Source organism: Phyllobates terribilis, unplaced genomic scaffold (assembly GCF_046119375.1).
Source record: "Phyllobates terribilis strain yellow unplaced genomic scaffold, ASM4611937v1 Scaffold_7__3_contigs__length_470593459, whole genome shotgun sequence".
In the NCBI taxonomy this organism is placed as follows: Eukaryota; Metazoa; Chordata; class Amphibia; order Anura; family Dendrobatidae; genus Phyllobates; species Phyllobates terribilis.
Window position 1 is genome coordinate 87,988,181 of NW_027362767.1, and position 18,780 is coordinate 88,006,960.

Consider the following 18,780-nt stretch of genomic DNA (forward strand, 5'->3'; position numbering starts at 1 on the left):
TTTTTATTTCTAGATCTTCCACGTTCACTTCCTGATACTGCACATTGTTGGATTTTAAATAAAAGACATAAGACTCCCTATTGTTGTTTTTCTTCATTACAGTAATTGTGCCGGATTTCTCATATGTTTGTTTGGCTCAGTGTGTTAGGTCTTGTGCATCCAGGTGTCCTTAGAAAGTCACAATTCCCAGTGTATCTGACTGCAGGGTACAGCCGCAGGCTGACAGTCACGTTGTACCTATAGTAATAAAAAGAACACTCTGAATTCTACATGAATACACTCTATCAAGGGGAAGGAGCTCCGAAAAAACTAGGGGAGGAAGGGATAAAAGTCATTTCAATTTAATCTCATTTAAAAAGACATAACTAATAAATTTGTATGGACTGTGCTGCTGGAGATGCAGGCTAGAGTCGATAGTGGTTTAGTTCCCATTGAAACCATTGAAAGGCCTTCACAACAAAGACCCTAGTCTGATTATCCCCTAGAGCTAAAGAACATTCTAAGGAGGTGTCAATCACTTATTATTCCAGGATTGAACAAATGCAAAATCTTGACTGGAACAAATGCTTCCAACAGGCCTAGAACTCAGGGTTACATTTTCCTTTTGTTCTCAAACTAGCAGTTGGCATGAATTTGTCTTCCCCCAGTATGACCACCCAGGAAGTCTTGTTTGGAGGCTGCCTTGGAGTGAGGGATGGCTGGTGACACAGACTTATCAAGCACTACTTTATAGGTGTTACCAATACGACTGGTACATGGGAGACTTTCTTGAGATCCAAAAATATGCGGGGAGTTAGCCAAGTATTGTCATTTGAATGTCAAACTATCCTTCTGCTTAGGAAATAACGGCTTGTTTCTGTATCCTGCTCTGTCACTGCTTGCCTTCTTTTCTTCTTCACATGGAGAAAACATATCGTTTTTGCAGTTCTTTTATTTGATGTATTTATTTATTTTTTATTGTTGCATTTTATATGTGCAAACCAGAAATGTGCAGATTTATAAAGCATCTATAGCATTAGTTCTCTATAAATCAATACATTTGTATATATAAAGGAAATGCTTAAATAGTGCTTCTTGGATACAAACTTAATAGAAAATGCACTTCATTGAGATGACATGATAGAGCACAACCTGCAAGGCTGACGGGATGTCATCTCCCTGTGGCATTTCTGACACTTATCTGAAAACTCTATTGCTAACTAAGGAGGTACAAGATACAATTTGGACATTTTCCTCTAAAGCAGGGATGTCAAACTCAAACACACAGAGGGCCAAAATGAAAAACTTGGACAAAGTCGCGGGCCAACCAGTATAATGGGCCCCACATAGTCCTCCATACAGACTAATGGGCCCCACATAGTGCTCCATACAGAATACTGGTCCCCACATAGTCCTCCATACAGAATAATGGGCCCCACATAGTGCTCCATACAGAATACTGGTCCCCACATAGTGCTCCATACAGTATAATGGGCCCACACAGTCCTCCATGCAGAATAACAGGCTCCACATAGTCCTCCAAACATTATAATGGCCCCACAGAGTCCTCCAAATAATATAATGGCCCCACATAGTCCTCCTTATAGAATTATGGGCCCCACATTGGCTTCTATACAGTATAATGGGTCCCACAAAGTCCTCCATACAGAATAATGGACCCCACATAGGGGTTGCGGTTCCGGTGTCGCGAGCCAAATATAACCTCCCTGCAGGCCAGATTTGGCCCACGGGCCAGAGTTTGACATGTATACTGTACAGCAATAAACAATTGTATGACTTCTACTATAACTGAAAAAAATGAGAGTGTTGCGCCTTACTTTTAGTATCATTGTGATTTCAGTGGCCACACATTAAAAAAAAACAGAGGAAAAGCATCAGTGAGTGAATTTTCAGTAATGCAGTATAGGCAATAGCTGTAATACTAACTGTTTTATCTGTAATACTAACTGACTCATCAGAAGAAAGAAGCCATTAGGCCTCATTCACACAAGTGATTTTTATCGTACATTAAAAAAACAGTTGGGTAGTTTCATCAGTGTTTTTGATCAGAGTGTCATGAAAGTTTGGTCAATGTCAGTTTTTACCATCAGACTTTTATCAGCTTTTTTAAAAAAAAAATTAAGGTTTCTCAACCTTTTATTAAACAGTCCATGAAAAACAGATAGCACACGAATGGCATCGGATCGGTATCTGATTTTTCCCAGACCCACAGATTTGCATTGGTGAGTTTGATTGGAGAATCAGATCAATATTGGAAAGTTTCCATAATTTTGTGAGGGCCACTCAGTCTGCAAAGATACATGAACATGGGAACAGCCCCCATAGAGGTATGAGTGCTGTGAAAAACACAGATAGAACTCATATGAGAAAAATTGACATCTGAATGAGGCATTAGAAGGATTTAAATACTAGCTGGTATTGCAACAGTACTGCATCATTCACTTTAATGGGAATCAGTGTGTCGTTGGTGTAGGGATTCACGTTCTCAGGTAGGCATTAGGCAGCGTTCACACAGGCAGTGCGGTTTGGTCCAAACAGGTGCAGTTTTATTGCTCCAAGGGATTAAAAACCAAAACAGCTTCTTCTAGGCACAAAGGTATCACAGCAAATAATTCATTCAGCAGGCACATATGTCAGTGCGGGCTCACCCGAACAAATTACACTCCTTTCTCCCAGGGCAAACTTTACATACAGAAGAGGTACACAGTCCTACCAGTCTCGCTATCCCCTTCAGCCTGAGCTCCAGCAGCTTCTAGCGCCAAAAAGAAGTGTTCATCTCTATTCACAATTCACACTGAACAGGATGCAGCTTCCACACTTTACTCTGCAGCTCCAACACACAAACTGCTCAGCTTTCCTAGCAGACCTGTGCAGTCTCTATTCAGCGAGAGACTCGGGCTTGTCTGTCTCCCAGCTACAGCTCACATTTTTGCTGGTCACTCCTCAGCTTTAGTACACTCCACTCTGCTCAACACCCAGCAGACTGACAAAAGGTGAACCCAATTCTTGGCCCTTAGTCAAAGCCAACCATGCACATCCTATCAAGACCTGCAGTTCTAGAACCCAACCCTAGCCCACCTGGCCTTGCCTCACTGGAAAAGAAGGAAAAGAATCCAAATTTTTTCTAAGCCTGAACAACCCCTTTAAAGGGTTTTGAGAAGATATTAGAGCAGAAAAAATACACATTTTGGAACATTCTCAATTTTCATAAAAAAAGTGCTTTTTTTTTCTTGTTTTACTCTGTTTTCACTAAGCATTTTCTAAAAAGCAGACAAGGCTTCGGGGTAGAAGCATAGCCTACCGCAACCAGTGTCAGAATTCCGGTTGTCCTTCTTCAGTTTGACCGCTAGTGGCTGCTATTGTTCACCTTAATATTGTGCTGGAATTCCACTCCTTAACACTGGAGGCTGCTATTATGTTCTGCAATTGCCTTTACTAAGATGGCAGATTCTGAACCTGTGGGATCCATCTTGTTTCCTATTTGGGCCTACTTAAAGCCGCATGGATCTCTCACTCATTGCTTGAGTATTGTGTCTAGCTGTTAGCCTAGTTCAAGTCTCCAGCTCCTGAACATTCTTACCCAGACTGTTTTCACCTATCTACGAATTGTTTCCTGCATCTCCTTTTGCTAATTCCAAGAAATTCTACTATCGCTTGCTGTTCCTGCTCGTGCTCCTTCAGCCACTGGTTTCCAGCAGTACTATGCCAGTATCATAACAACCAGTCAAATTTGGCACATAGCTGATTTATGTACCGTAAATTTCAGGTTGTGGTGCATAGACAGTACAAAATGCACTAAATTTATTAGGAAGCATTGTACTCCAACAGGCTTCTATTTCAGACTGGCATATAAAATGCATCTTCTACCTACAGTATATGTGTCATATGAAGCTTATGTTATCTTATGAAAAGAAATCTCCTTCCAAAACATATATAGCGACTTGTTATCGTTTTCAAGATGCATGTTGACACCTTTTGGCTTAGTTGACATATTCCATATTTGTTGCAGATTTTTCCATGAGTGTTACTTATGGATTTAGCTGCTATGTTGCAGATTTGGTGGAAATTCCACCTTTTCCACTACAATGGGTGAAATTTGCGCTGAATCCGCACAAAGAATTGACATGCTGAGGATTTAAAATCAGCACTGGAGGTCAATCTCCACACAGAAACTATTCAATCAAAATATAAGATCAAATCTTATCAATTTAGGTGGTACTATATTACACTGCAGATTTTCTCCATGGAAAAAAATCTCTGAAAAATCCATCAATGATAGGCAATATGTGATCTTAACCATAAAAAGTTTACTTTATTGTTTATTTACACCTTTTAATAAGAATAGTAATTATTGTCATTTGTATACAGGGGTGGATTAAGAGTAGCAAGGGCCCCGGGCAGTTTAGAAGGCGTGCCCCCCCCCCACATACCTGATGTATCACGTGACATGTCACATGATACCCTGTGATAGATCATGTGATAGTTCACGTGAAATTAATTTGACACAATATTAATTATAATAATTTTTTTAGGCTGTGTGCCCACTATGGGTTTTTTAAGCGTTTCCGCAGCGGCTATTCCGCTGCAGAAACGCTTAAAAAACGCTTGGTAGAAGGCCTGCCGTGTTCCTCAATGATAATCTGCATGTGCTGTGCACATGCTGCGGAAATTTCTGCTGCAGATTATCATTGCGGAAAAATCCGCAGCACTACCAATTATTTAGCGGAAGCGCGGCGCTTTCGCCGCCATTGACTTGCATTGGAACACATGGAATCCGCATCACTGCATCTGTACATGCAGAATCCATGCGTTTCAATGTGCGGATGGTACCCGGGTTTGGAGACGAGGAGACTCTCCTCCGGACCCGGGTACCATAGAACCTGTAAAAAAAGAATAAATAAAAAATAAATATTACACTTACCTTCTGATGGTCCCCGGTGTTTTTATCCGATGCGTCCTGGCTTGCCGGCAGCTCGCGGTGGACTAAAGGACCTGTGGTGACGTAATTTAGTCATGTAACCAGTCACGTGACCGCTGACGTCGGCAGGCTATCAGAAGGTAATTATATATTTATTTTTTACCATTCTTTTACGGTCACACTATATAAATCCGTGCCGGTTGCATGGATTTATATAGTGTGACCAAGTTGTCAAGCACTTTCTAAGTGATGCTAAAATCGCTTGGAAAGCGCTTGTCAACCCGCATGTGGAAATGCATGTGAAGAACGCTTCACATCCGCAAGTCCCTGGCAGGAAAAACGCATGTACAATCCGCATGTACAATCCACATGCATTTTTTCTGCCAGGGAGATGCAGAAACGCTCAAAAAAAATCCGGAGCATTTCTGCATCGTGGGCACATAGCCTTACATTAATTGTATGACTCAATATTGAGCACAAGTAGCCATCTATACACAGCGGGAGGCCGCACGGAACCATCTATACACAGCGCGATGCCGCACGGAGCCATCTATACACAGCGGGAGGCCGCACGTAGCCATCTATACACAGCGGGAGGCCGCATGTAGCCATCTATACACAGCGGGAGGCCGCACGGCGCCATCTATACACAGCGGGAGGCCGCACGGCGCCATCTATACCCAGCAGGAGGCCGCACGGAGCCATCTATACACAGCAGGAGGCCGCACAGAGCCATCTATACACAGCAGGAAGCCGCACGTAGCCATCTACACACAGCAAGAGGCCTCACGGAGCCATCTACACACAGCAAGAGGCCGCACGGCGCCATCTACACACAGCAGGAGGCCGCACGGCGCCATCTATACACAGCGAGAGGCCGCACGGCGCCATCTATACACAGCGGGGGGCCACACGGCGCCATCTATACACAGCGGGAGGCCACACGGCGCCATCTATACACAGCGGGAGGCCGCACGTAGCCATCTATACACAGCAGGAGGCCGCATGGCGCCATGTATACACAGCAGGAGGCCGCACGGCGCCATCTATACACAGCGGGAGGCCGCACGGCGCCATCTATACACAGCGGGAGGCCGCACGGTGCCATCTATACACAGCGGGAGGCCGCACGGCGCCATCTATACACAGCGGGAGGCCGCACGTAGCCATCTATACACAGCGGGAGGCCGCACGGCGCCATCTATACACAGCGGGAGGCCGCACGGCGCCATCTATACCCAGCAGGAGGCCGCACGGCACCATCTATACACAGCGGGAGGCCGCACGGCGCCATCTATACACAGCGGGAGGCTGCACTACGCCATCTATACACAGCGGGAGGCCGCACGTAGCCATCCAAACACAGCGGGAGGCCGCACGGCGCCATCTATACACAGCGGGAGGCCGCACGGCGCCATCTATACACAGCAGGAGGCCGTACGGCGCCATCTATACACAGCAGGAGGCCGCACGGCGCCATCTATACACAGCGGGAGGCCGCACGTAGCCATCTGTACACTTCGGGAGGCCGCAAGTAGCCATCTATACACAGCGGGAGGCAGCAAGGCGCCATCAATACACAGCGGGAGGCCGCACGGAGCCATCTACACACAGCGGGAGGCCGCACGGCACCATCTTTACACAGCAGGAGGCCGCACGGTGCCATCTATACACAGCAGGAGGCCGCACAGCACCGTCTATACACAGCGGGAGGCTGCACGGCGCCATCTATACACAGCGGGAGGCCGCACGTAGCCATCTGTACACAGCGGTAGGCCACACGTAGCCATCTATACACTGCAGGAGGCCACACGGCGCCATCTATACACAGCGGGAGGCCACACGGCGCCATTTATACACAGCGGGAGGCCGCACGGCGCCATCTATACACAGCGGGAGGCCGCACGTAGCCATCTATACACAGCGGGAGGCCGCACGGCGCCATCTATACACAGTGGGAGGCCACACGGCGCCATCTATACACAATGGGAGGCCACATGGTGCCATCTATACACAGCAGGAAGCCGCACAGCGCCATCAATACACAGCAGGAGGCCGCACGGCGCCATCTATACACAGCAGGAGGACAAACGGCGCCATCTATACACAGCGGGAGGCCGCACGGCGCCATCTATACACAGCAGGAGGCCGCACGTAGCCATCTATACTCAGCAGGAGGCCGCACAGAGCCATCTATACACAGCAGGAGGCCGCACGGAGCCATCTATACACAGCAGGAGGCCGCACGACGCCATCTATACACAGCAGGAGGCCGCACGGCGCCATCTATACACAGCGGGAGGCCGCACGGCGCTCTCTATACACAGCGGGAGGCTGCACGGCGCCATCTACACACAGCGGGAGGTCGCAAGGCGCCATCTCTACACAGCAGGAGGCCGCACGTAGCCATCTATACACAGCGGGAGGCCGCACGTAGCCATCTATACACAGCGGGAGGCCGCACGTAGCCATCTATACACAGCGGGAGGCCGCACGGAGCCATCTATACACAGCAGGAGGCCGCATGGAGCCATCTATACACAGCAGGAGGCTGCACGGCGCCATCTATACACAGCAGGAGGCCGCACGGCACCATCTATGCACAACGAGAGGCCGCACGGTGCCATCTATACACAGCAGGAGGCCGCACGACGCCATCTATACACAGCAGGAGGCCGCACGGCGCCATCTATACACAGCGGGAGGCCGCACGGCGCTATCTATACACAGCGGGAGGCCGCACGGCGCCATCTATACACAGCGGGAGGTCGCAAGGCGCCATCTCTACACAGCAGGAGGCCACACGTAGCCATCTATACACAGCGGGAGGCCGCACGTAGCCATCTATACACAGCGGGAGGCCGCACGTAGCCATCTATACACAGCGGGAGGCCGCACAGAGCCATCTATACACAGCAGGAGGCCGCATGGAGCCATCTATACACAGCAGGAGGCCGCACGGCGCCATCTATACACAGCAGGAGGCCGCACGGCGCCATCTATACACAGCAGGAGGCCGCACGGCACCATCTATACACAACGAGAGGCCGCACGGCGCCATCTATACACAGCGGGAGGCCACACGGCACCATCTATACACAACGGGAGGCCGCACGGCGCCATCTATAGACAGCGGGAGGCCGCACAGCGCCATCTATACACAGCAGGAGGCTGCACGGCGCCATCTATACACAGCAGGAGGCCGCACAGAGCCATCTATACACAGGAGGAGGCTGCACATAGCCATGTATACACAGCGGGAGGCCGCATGTAGCCATCTATACACAGCGGGAGGCCGCACGGCGCCAGCTTTACACAGCGGGAGGCCGCACGGCACCATCTATATACAGCGGGAGGCCGCACGGCGCCATCTATACACAGCGGGAGGCCGCACGGCGCCATCTATACACAGCGGGAAGCCGCACGGCGCCATCTATACACAGCGGGAGGCCGCATGTAGCCATCTATACACAGCGGGAGGCCGCACGGCGCCATCTATACACAGCGGGAGGCCGCACGTAGCCATCTATACACAGCAGGAGGCCGCACGGCGCCATCTATACACAGCAGGAGGCCGCACGTAGCCATCTATACACAGCAGGAGGCCGCACGGAGCCATCTATACACAGCAGGAGGCCGCACGGAGCCATCTATACACAGCAGGAGGCCGCACGGCGCCATCTATACACAGCAGGAGGCCGCACGGTGCCATCTATGCACAGCGGGAGGCCGCACGGTGCTATCTATACACAGCGGGAGGCCGCACGGCGCCATCTATACACAGCGGGAGGCCACAAGGCGCCATCTATACACAGCGGGAGGCCGCACGTAGCCATCTATACACAGCGGGAGGCCGCACGTAGCCATCTATACACAGCGGGAGGCCGCACGTAGCCATCTATACACAGCAGGAGGCCGCAAGGAGCCATCTATACACAGCAGGAGGCCGCACGACGCCATCTATACACAGCGGGAGGCCGCACGGCGCCATCTATACACAGCGGGAGGCCGCATGTAGCCATCTATACACAACGGGAGGCCGCACGGCACCATCTATACACAGCAGGAGGCCGCACGGCGCCATCTATACACAGCGGGAGGCCGCACGGCGCCATCTATACACAGCGGGAGGCCGCACGGCGCCATCTATACACAACGGGTGGCCGCACGGCGCCATCTATGCACAGCGGGAGGCCGCACGTAGCCATCTCTACACAGCGGGAGGCCGCACGTAGCCATCTATACACAGCGGGAGGCCGCAGGGCGCCATCTATACACAGCGGGAGGCTGCACAGCGCCATCTATACAAAGCGGGAGGCCGCACGGCGCCATCTATACACAGCAGCAGGCCCCACGGCGCCACCTATACACAGCAGAAGGCCACACGGCGCCATCTATACACAGCAGGAGGCCGTACGGCGCCATCTATACACAGCAGGGGGCCACACGGTGCCATCTATACACAGCGGGAGGCCGCACGATGCCATCTATACACATCAGGGGGCGCACGATGCCATCTATACACAGCTGGAGGCCGCACGGCGCCATCTATACACCGCAGGGGGCCTCACGGCACCATCTATACACAGCGGGAAGCTGCACGGCGCCATCTGTACACAGCGGGAGGCCGCACGGCGCCATCTATGCACAGCGGGAGGCCGCACGGCACCCCCCACAGAGACAGCAGGAGGCTGCACGCAGTCACGCACGTAGTCACGCACGCAGTCACGCACACAGTCACACACACACACAAACATATACAGACATATACATACACGCATAAACACATTTGAAACACAAAAATACATATAAACAGACATCACACAATGACATCTGCCTGCACACACACACATACACACACACTCACACTCCCTCACATACACAGACACACTCACCCTCACCATCCCCCGACTCGGCTCCAGTCCTCCTGCACTTTTCCGGTGCAGCACTGCAGGCCAGGTGCGCACTGTGTGACGTCACAGCTAGGAGACATGGCCGCGCACAGGGCCGTGTCTCCTAGCAGTGATGCGGCCAGGCCAGCACAGGGAAGTTAACTGCTGCAGTGCTGGCCCGGCCGAAGAAGAAGCAGCGGCCGTGCGCAGCTGCTGGGGGAGCGGTCCGGGGTCCCCCTCGCCACTGTCTGCCGGTATGTGCCGCGGCGCCGCACATATAATGAGGGCAATCTGGCCATAGACACCCCGGAGCCTCGGGCCCCCTGGACGTTCGGGGCCCCGGGCGGTAGCCCAGATTGCCCTCATTATAATCCGCCTATGTTTGTATAATTTGTGGATCTGTTCTATTGGTTCACTTACAACCTTTCTTGAATTTTTTGACCTGTTGGATCTTGGTCTGATACCTGTACCTTCCTGTGTTTAAAGGTGGTTATGGGTTATTCGGGACTTTTTTTTCCTATTGACTTTAGCACTTATTGGCAGGTAGTTGTGAACTACCTGCCTGTGCTGTCTTGCAATGATGTCTCCTGGCTCAGAGCAATCACGGACCGCTCCTGCCGGCGATTCTCCAGCTTCCTGTGATGTCATGTTTTGATTGACCGTTGGCTCAGCCTAACGCTGAGTGGAGTCGGCTGTCAATCAGCATGAGGTCAGCAGTCATGCCCTGTCCACACAGCAGAGTGTTATGCTCGTAAGTCACTCATACACGAGTAACGGGAATAATAAAGTCTACAACACAGAGAAGCTGCACCAACAACCTACTGGTCCCAGTACAGACAAGAATAAACAATCCCTAGCCACACAACTAAAAACACCACCTCAGACCTGACTCACTAAAAGGCAGTCGAGGAGTTTCTCATACCTACTGAGGAACCAGAGGGGAGGCCGCTATGCACAGCTAACCAGGAGTGAGAAAGTGTGCAGAGGGATACAAGGACCCAAGATGAGGAAACTTAAAGCATGTGCATGAAGGGGAAATAAGGAGAGCAAAGGAGAATATTAAATCGAACAAGAATAATTTCCCAACTAACCTGAGGAGAAAGAAAAGGTGCTGGGAAGGCAGACAAAAACACACAGCAGAAAGACAGTGTTTGCTTAGCAGGGAAAATCCTTTTGCGAAAGGGTTGAAACTCCTTAGCAGTAATCCGCTTAGAAGAATAGCCCGCAAGGAAGTGTAGTGAAGGGAGAATATATACAGTACAGACCAAAAGTTTGGACACACCTTCTCATTTAAAGATTTTTCTGTATTTTCATGACTTTGAAAATTGTACATTCACATTGAAGGCATCAAAACTATGAAACAACACATGTGGAATTATATACTTAACAAAAAAGTGTGAAACAACTGAAAATATGTCTTATATTCTAGGTTCTTCAAAGTAGCCACCTTTTGCTTTGATGACTGCTTTGCACACTCTTGACATTCTCTTGATGAGCTTCAATAGGTAGTCACCGGAAATGGTCTTCCAACAATCTTGAAGGAGTTCCCAGAGATGCTTAGCACTTGTTGGCCCTTTTGCCTTCACTCTGCGGTCCAGCTCACCCCAAACCATCTCGATTGGGTTCAGGTCTGGTGACTGTGGAGGCCAGGTCATCTGGCGTAGCACCCCATCATTCTCCTTCTTGATTAAATAGCCATTACACAGCCTGGAGGTGTGTTTGGGGTCATTGTCCTGTTGAAAAATAAATGATGGTCCAACTAAACGCAAACCGGATGGAATAGCATGCCGCTGCAAGATACTGTGGTAGCCATGCTGGTTCAGTATGCCTTCCATTTTGAATAAATCCCCAACAGTGACACCAGCAAAGCACCCCCACACCATCACACCTCCTCCTCCATGCTTCACGGTGGGAACCAGGCATGTAGAGTCCATCCGTTCACCTTTTCTGCGTCGTACAAAGATACGGTGGTTGGAACCAAAGATCTCAAATTTGGACTTGTGATGGGAGCTAGTTATCCCATCCGCAGATGTCCAATCTTCTTCTGCAGGCCCCTGACATGGAAAGGCTTTTCTTACACTGGGATATATAAAATATGACTATCGCACAGTATCTTGGTCCGCTCTGCCATCTCCATCCTGGCTAGCTCCATCCGCTCTGCCCTCTCCATCTTTTTATCCAGATCAGTACGCACATCAGCCATCACCTTATCTATGATCTGTACTGCCGGGTTGGGAGCATAAAGTGCCAGTCTGCTCTTTACCTCCCTCTGGAATTCAGTCTCTTCCACGTTCCCGTTGGAGGTTGTTGCGTTTTCGAGCTCCATAATGGCTGCTATCAAATCCGCTTTTGCTTTGTTGCTGGCGGTTAACCCTCGAGCTTCCACAAGGTCCTTCAACGTATTCTCTTTAGCTTCTGGTAGATGTCTTCCATTCAGTCCTTGGTTCCTGAAGAAGATGGACCGCATCCCACCGCTGCCACCAGTGTGACGGGAGCTAGTTACCCCATCCGCAGATGTCCAATCTTCTTCTGCAGGACCCTGACATGGAAAGGCTTTTCTTACACTGGGATATATAAAATATGACTATCGCACAGTGTCTCCAAGATGAACTTAACTTTTATTCTCACAGGCAGGTTTTATAGAGAATCACACAGGCTATTTTTAGCACCCATTGTTCTCACCAGATAATACTCACAGTAGGCTCCCAGACAGCAGTTATGCAACAACCCATTAATCAGCACATTGTCTGTTTGCCACTGCTAAGTGAGCACAGGAAGGTGGGGGCCAAGAGTGCTTCGGTCACATCACAGAATGTCCAACAATATGCGATCCACAATATTCACCCCACTTCATAACATTATGTCCCATTAGCTGCATAGGCGCTACGACAACCCCCATGTGGCAAAATCTTGGAGTACGGGGTTGATCAGTCACAGGACTCATCAGACCAAAGCACAGATTTCCACTGGTCTAATGTCCATTCCTTGTGTTCTTTAGCCCAAACAAGTCTCTTCTGCTTGTTGCCTGTCCTTAGCAGTGGTTTCCTAGCAGCTATTTTACCATGAAGGCCTGCTGCACAAAGTCTCCTCTTAACAGTTGTTGTAGAGATGTGTCTGCTGCTAGAACTCTGTGTGGCATTGACCTGGTCTCTAATCTGAGCTGCTGTTAACCTGCGATTTCTGAGGCTGGTGACTCGGATAAACTTATCCTCAGAAGCAGAGGTGACTCTTGGTCTTCCTTTCCTGGGGCGGTCCTCATGTGAGCCAGTTTCTTTGTAGCGCTTGATGGTTTTTGCAACTGCACTTGGGGACACATTCAAAGTTTGCCCAATTTTTTGGACTGACTGACCTTCATTTCTTAAAATAATGATGGCCCCTCGTTTTTCTTTACTTAGCTGCTTTTTTCTTGCCATAATACAAAATCTAACAGTCTATTCAGTAGGACTATCAGCTGTGAATCCACCTGACGTCTGCACAACACAACTGATGGTCCCAACCCTATTTATAAGGCAAAAAATCCCACTTATTAAACCTGACAGGGCACAGCTGTGAAATGAAAACTATTTCCGGTGGCTACCTCCTGAACCTCATCAAGAGAATGCCAAGAGTGTGCAAAGCAGTCATCAAAGCAAAAGGTGGCTACTTTGAAGAACCTAGAATATAAGACATATTTTCAGTTGTTTCACACTTTTTGTTAAGTATATAATTCTACATGTGTTAATTCATAGTTTTGATGCCTTCAGTGTGAATGTACAATTTTCAAAGTCATGAAAATACAGAAAAATCTTTAAATGAGAAGGTGTGTCCAAACTTTTGGTCTGTACTGTATAGCCCAACCCAGAATGTGTTGAGCAACCAAAACGGGACAATGGAAAACACCTGAAGAGGAGCAAACCCAGAAAGGAAAAATAAAGGCAATAGGAACCATCAGCATAAGGACAGGGAAGAAAAGGGCAATAGCTCAGCAGACAGGAGAGCCAACCATGCAGCAAGAGGTCACAGGATCAAATTCCCAAACCGAGCCATGACAAATAGTGGAGGAAAAGAAAGAACTGATCTGTCGTCGAGATGTCACAGCAAGCAGGAGAATCAATGGCAGTATTGGTCCATTACCACTCTGAGCCGGGCAAGATGATCGCAATGAAGTACAGGCAGGTTGTTAGCATCTACCTGCTGATAAGTGATTAGCTGCATAGGGAAAAAAAGGTCCCAGATAACCCCTTTAAGTCATGCTTATAGAGTCTTAGATGTTGCTGCCCTTTGGGTTCATCATGTCCTAATATTTAGAAATATAAAAAAATATATTTTGGGGTAAGAAACGTGCATGAATATATCACTACTGGGTGACAATCTTATATTTTCTCCTGATTACAAAGCACTAGTAACACTGCATCTTCGATATACAATTTAGTTTGGGGCAAAAGATCATGAAAAAGATATCTGAATAATCTATTAAATATATATAAAAAAGTTAAAACAAGGGCAACAAAACAAATATGTTATATCTAACAGTATATGGAAGGGATGAGAAGGCTGAAGGTTGATATAATATTTTTGCATACAGAATATATGTAAATGACCCCAAATACACAGAGAAGTGGTCAATACAATCTCAAAATAAAAAAAACACGTTATTTTTCCATACTGGCTTACCAAAATCTGAAAAATGCACCTAAAGTACATGTTTAAGTGATGACAGAAAGAGCTATTAAATATAATTGTTAAAGGAATTATCAACTACTTGCACAACCCCTTGTTAAATAGTATATTCCCCAACGTAAAAGAAAAATAACAGAAACTCGCCTCCTGCACCATGCCATTCCAGCGATGTCAGCGCTGGTATCTCCTGGTGCTTATGTGATATTGGTATGTCAAGTGAGCGCTGCAGCCAATCAGCGGTCAGTCATGGGCAGCCGTTCTTACACTTCTTTCAGACATTTGAGGTTTGTCTGAGAGAAGTGTAAGCAAAGTAGGCCATTAGCGACTTTGATTGGCTGCAGCGCTCATGTATCGTTGGAATGGCAGAGGTGGGGAAGAGGAAATAGCTGTTAATTTTACTTTATACTGGAAAATATAGTATTTAAGAAGGAGTTGTCCGAGTAGTGGACAACCCCTTAAAATATATAGGTTTCGAGGGTAGAGTTTTAATATTTCTTGTCTTCATGAAGTTGTTACTGTACCCTATTGAACACTTTTGGGATGAACAAGGATGGAGATTGTGAGCCTCTCCAGCATCAGTATCTGACCTCACAAACGCTCTTCTGGATGAATGGGCAAAAATAACCACAGACGCCTCCAAAATTGTGTAGAAATCCTTCCCAGAAGAGTGAATTCTGTTATAGCGTCCAACTCAATGGGACCAACTCCATATTAATGGTAATGGATTTATTGGATGTCATAAAAGCAGATATAGTTGTCATGTCTAGAGATGAGTGAACATGTTACATGAGTGAAACCGTTACGTAATTTTAAATTCGGCACGAACATTGCACATTCGGATTCGTGATCAGACCCCTGAGTGTTTTTACTCAAAATAAGCAAAATTCGGCCAAAATTCTGTAAATGATCGTGTTTCCACAAGTGTATTTTTTAGGACTTTGGCTAGGATAGTGGTGCTGTATGATGAGCGGGGGGGGGGACGTGTTTGAAGAGGGGATGGTGTGGGGAGAGGTCAGATGAGCAGCAGACTGTTATTCTTATTTTTTTTTTCTTAGCTTAATGTGTGGAGATTCCGGCAAGCCAATCAGGGCGCAGGAACCATCCACAACGTCCAGACACAAGGGCTTGTGTCATTGGCTGCCAAAGTCACATGTACCTCTCTATATAAAGAGCGGACATGTTATTTTGGTGCCATTTTGTCAGTGTAACAGCGCAAAGAGGCTGCGCCTTCAGCTGCTACTGGATAGTGAGTGAGATAATTAGATAAGCGGTTGATTGTAAGTCAGATAGTTTAGATAGATACAGTTAAAACCAGAAGTTTACATACACTATATAAAATGACACAAATGCATGTTTTCTCAATATCTGACATGAAATCAGAATAAACCTTTCCTGTTTTAGGTCAATTAGGATTACCATAATTTATAATATTTTACAAATGCCAGAATAATAAGAGAGAGAATATTTTAAGGAATTTTTGTTACTTACTGCAAAGTCAAAAGTTTACATACATTTCATTAGTATTTGGTACCATTGTCCTTAAACTGAATGACTTGGGTCAAACGTTTGGGATATCCTTCCACGAGCTTCTCACAATAGTTGGTCGGTAGGTTTGTAGGTCGCCTTGCTCGCACCTGCCTTTTCAGCTTTGCTCATAAATTTTCAATAGGATTGAGATCAGGGCTTTGTGATGGCCACTCCAAAACATTGAGTTTGTTATCCTTAAATCACTTTGTTACCATTTTGGCAGTATGCTTTCGGTCATTGTCCATTTGGAAATACAAAGAAACAGTCGGCACTCCGTAGTCCTCGTTAGTAGTGGTGGTGCACGTGGAGAAATTGCAGACAAAGTAGAGAAATCCCGGCACTCACGTGTATTCGATCAATTCATTTATTCCACATGTAGGAAAACTACAACAAGTATATGTGCTGCCGACAGCACATATACTTGTTGTAGTTTTCCTACATGTGGAATAAATGAATTGATCGAATACACGTGAGTGCCGGGATTTCTCTACATTGTCCATTTGGAAGACCCATTTCCGCCCAAGCTTTAACTTCCTGGCTGATGTCTTGAGCTGCTGCTTCAATATTGCCACATAAACTTCTTTTCTCATGATGCCATGTGTTTTGTGTAGTGCACCAGACCCTGCTACAGCAAAACAACCCCACAACATGATTCTGCCACCCACGTGTTTCACAGTTAGGATGGTGTTCTTAGACTTCCAAGCTTCTCCCTTTTTCCTCCAAACATAACGATGGTCATTATGCCCAAAAAGTTCAATTTTAGTTTCATCGGACCACAGGACATGTCTCCAAAATTAAGGTCTTTGTTCCTGTGCGCATTTGAAAACATTAATCTGGCTTTTTTATGTTTCTTTTGGTGTAATGGCTTCTTCCTGGCAGAGTGGCCTTTCAGCCTATGTTAATACAGTACTCGTTTCACTGTGGTTATTGACACAATCTTACCAGATTCCGCCGTCATCTTCACAAGGTCTTTTGCTTTTGGCCTTGGGTTGATATGCACATGTTGGACCAAAGCACGTTCATCTCTGGGACACAGAACCCGTCTCCTTAATAAGCGGTATTATGGCTGGACATTCCCATCTTGTTTGTACTCGCATATAATTGTACAAATGAAAGAGGCACCTTCAGGTATCTTGAAATTGTACTCAAGGATGAGCCAGACGTGTGCAAGTCCACAATTCTCTTCCTGATATCTTGGCTGATTTCTTTAGACTTTCCCATGATGCTACACAAATAAGCAGTGTGTTTCAGGTGTGCATTAAAGTACATCCACAGATGTGACTCTAATTAACTCAGATGTTGCCAAATCAGAAGTTTCAAACACATGGCATCATCATATGAACAGTCCAGAATTGTTTAAAGGCGTAGTAATCTTAGTGTATGTAAACTTTTGACTTTGCAATAAGTAATAAAAATGCCTTAAAACATCCTCTCTCTCTCATTATTCTGGAATTTGGCAAATATTAAAAATTATGGTAATCCTAATTGACCTAAAACAGGAAAGGTTTATTCTGATTTCATGTCAGATATTGAGAAAAACATGCATATGTGTATTTTTATATAGTATATGTAAACTTCTGGTTTCAACTGTAGGATCTTGTGTGGCTGTGAAATCGACCTTCCAGCAGATTAATTGTTTTTGCTATTAGTGTGGTCCAGACAGAGAAACCAGGCCACATTTCAGCGCAGAACTCTGTTGTGATGATATTGTGCTCCATGCAGGCGTATACGTTTGAACTCTAATTTTTTCTGTTACTACCGGGCTACATAAACAAGGCCACATCTGAGCTTATAATTGTTTTACTCTGAGAATCTGCTGTATCTAGGGCTCCACAGTAGAAGATCTTATTTTTTTCTATTACTATCGTGCTACATAAAGCAGGCCACATCTGAGCTTGTAATTGTTTTGCGCTGAGATTCTGCTATATCCAGGGCTCGCTCTACAGTAAAAAATCTATGTTTTTTCTGTTACTACTGTGCTATATAAAGCAGGCCACATCTGAGCTTGTAATTGTTATTTGCAGAGAATCTGCTGTATCTAGGGCTCCACAGTAGAAAAACTGTTTTTTTTGTTGCTAATAACGTGCTCCAGTCACACTATCTGAGCAAATAAATACTGATTGGTAATTTAGTGATAGGTGACTGACAGGTCTGGGCATAGGCTTGTTAAGCAGCTGGTTAAAAGACGGGAAGGGTACATTCAACATAAGTGGAAAAAAGCGAGGTTGTGGTGGAAGGGGGAATAGGCTTGGAGTTCAAGGTGTACATGGGGTAGGTGGTAATGTTAGTGAAAGCTCTACTGAACCAACACCGTCACGTCCTATCCAAAGACAACTGACAACTTCTGTTACTGGACGGGCTACACCACTCTCTTTCTTTGGCAGCCGCACAGTGGTACGCCTTGTAGATGAGGGCCAGAAAGAGCATGTGCACAAGTGAATGGCAAGCGCTACATCAAGTGGCCTCTCCTCCTCTTCCTCCACCTCAACATCCCACACAGTACAGTCCTCAGAGGTGACACCCCAATTACTGTTGTTTCCACACATGTTCAACCCCACGCTCTTCAACCGCCCAACTGACTGTAGGGAACCACAGATAGGCGAGTCTGCAGAGCTGTTCTCACATTCTATGCCATGGGCATCAGAGGTCTGCTCCAAAGATTCACAGACTCAAGAGGAGGAAAACATCTGCACCGATGCCCCAAATTTTTTTCTGTTGGATCCGGGGCAGGACAAAGTTGGGTCCGAGCAGAATCCTGACCCTTGCCACCAGACGTTAACCCCC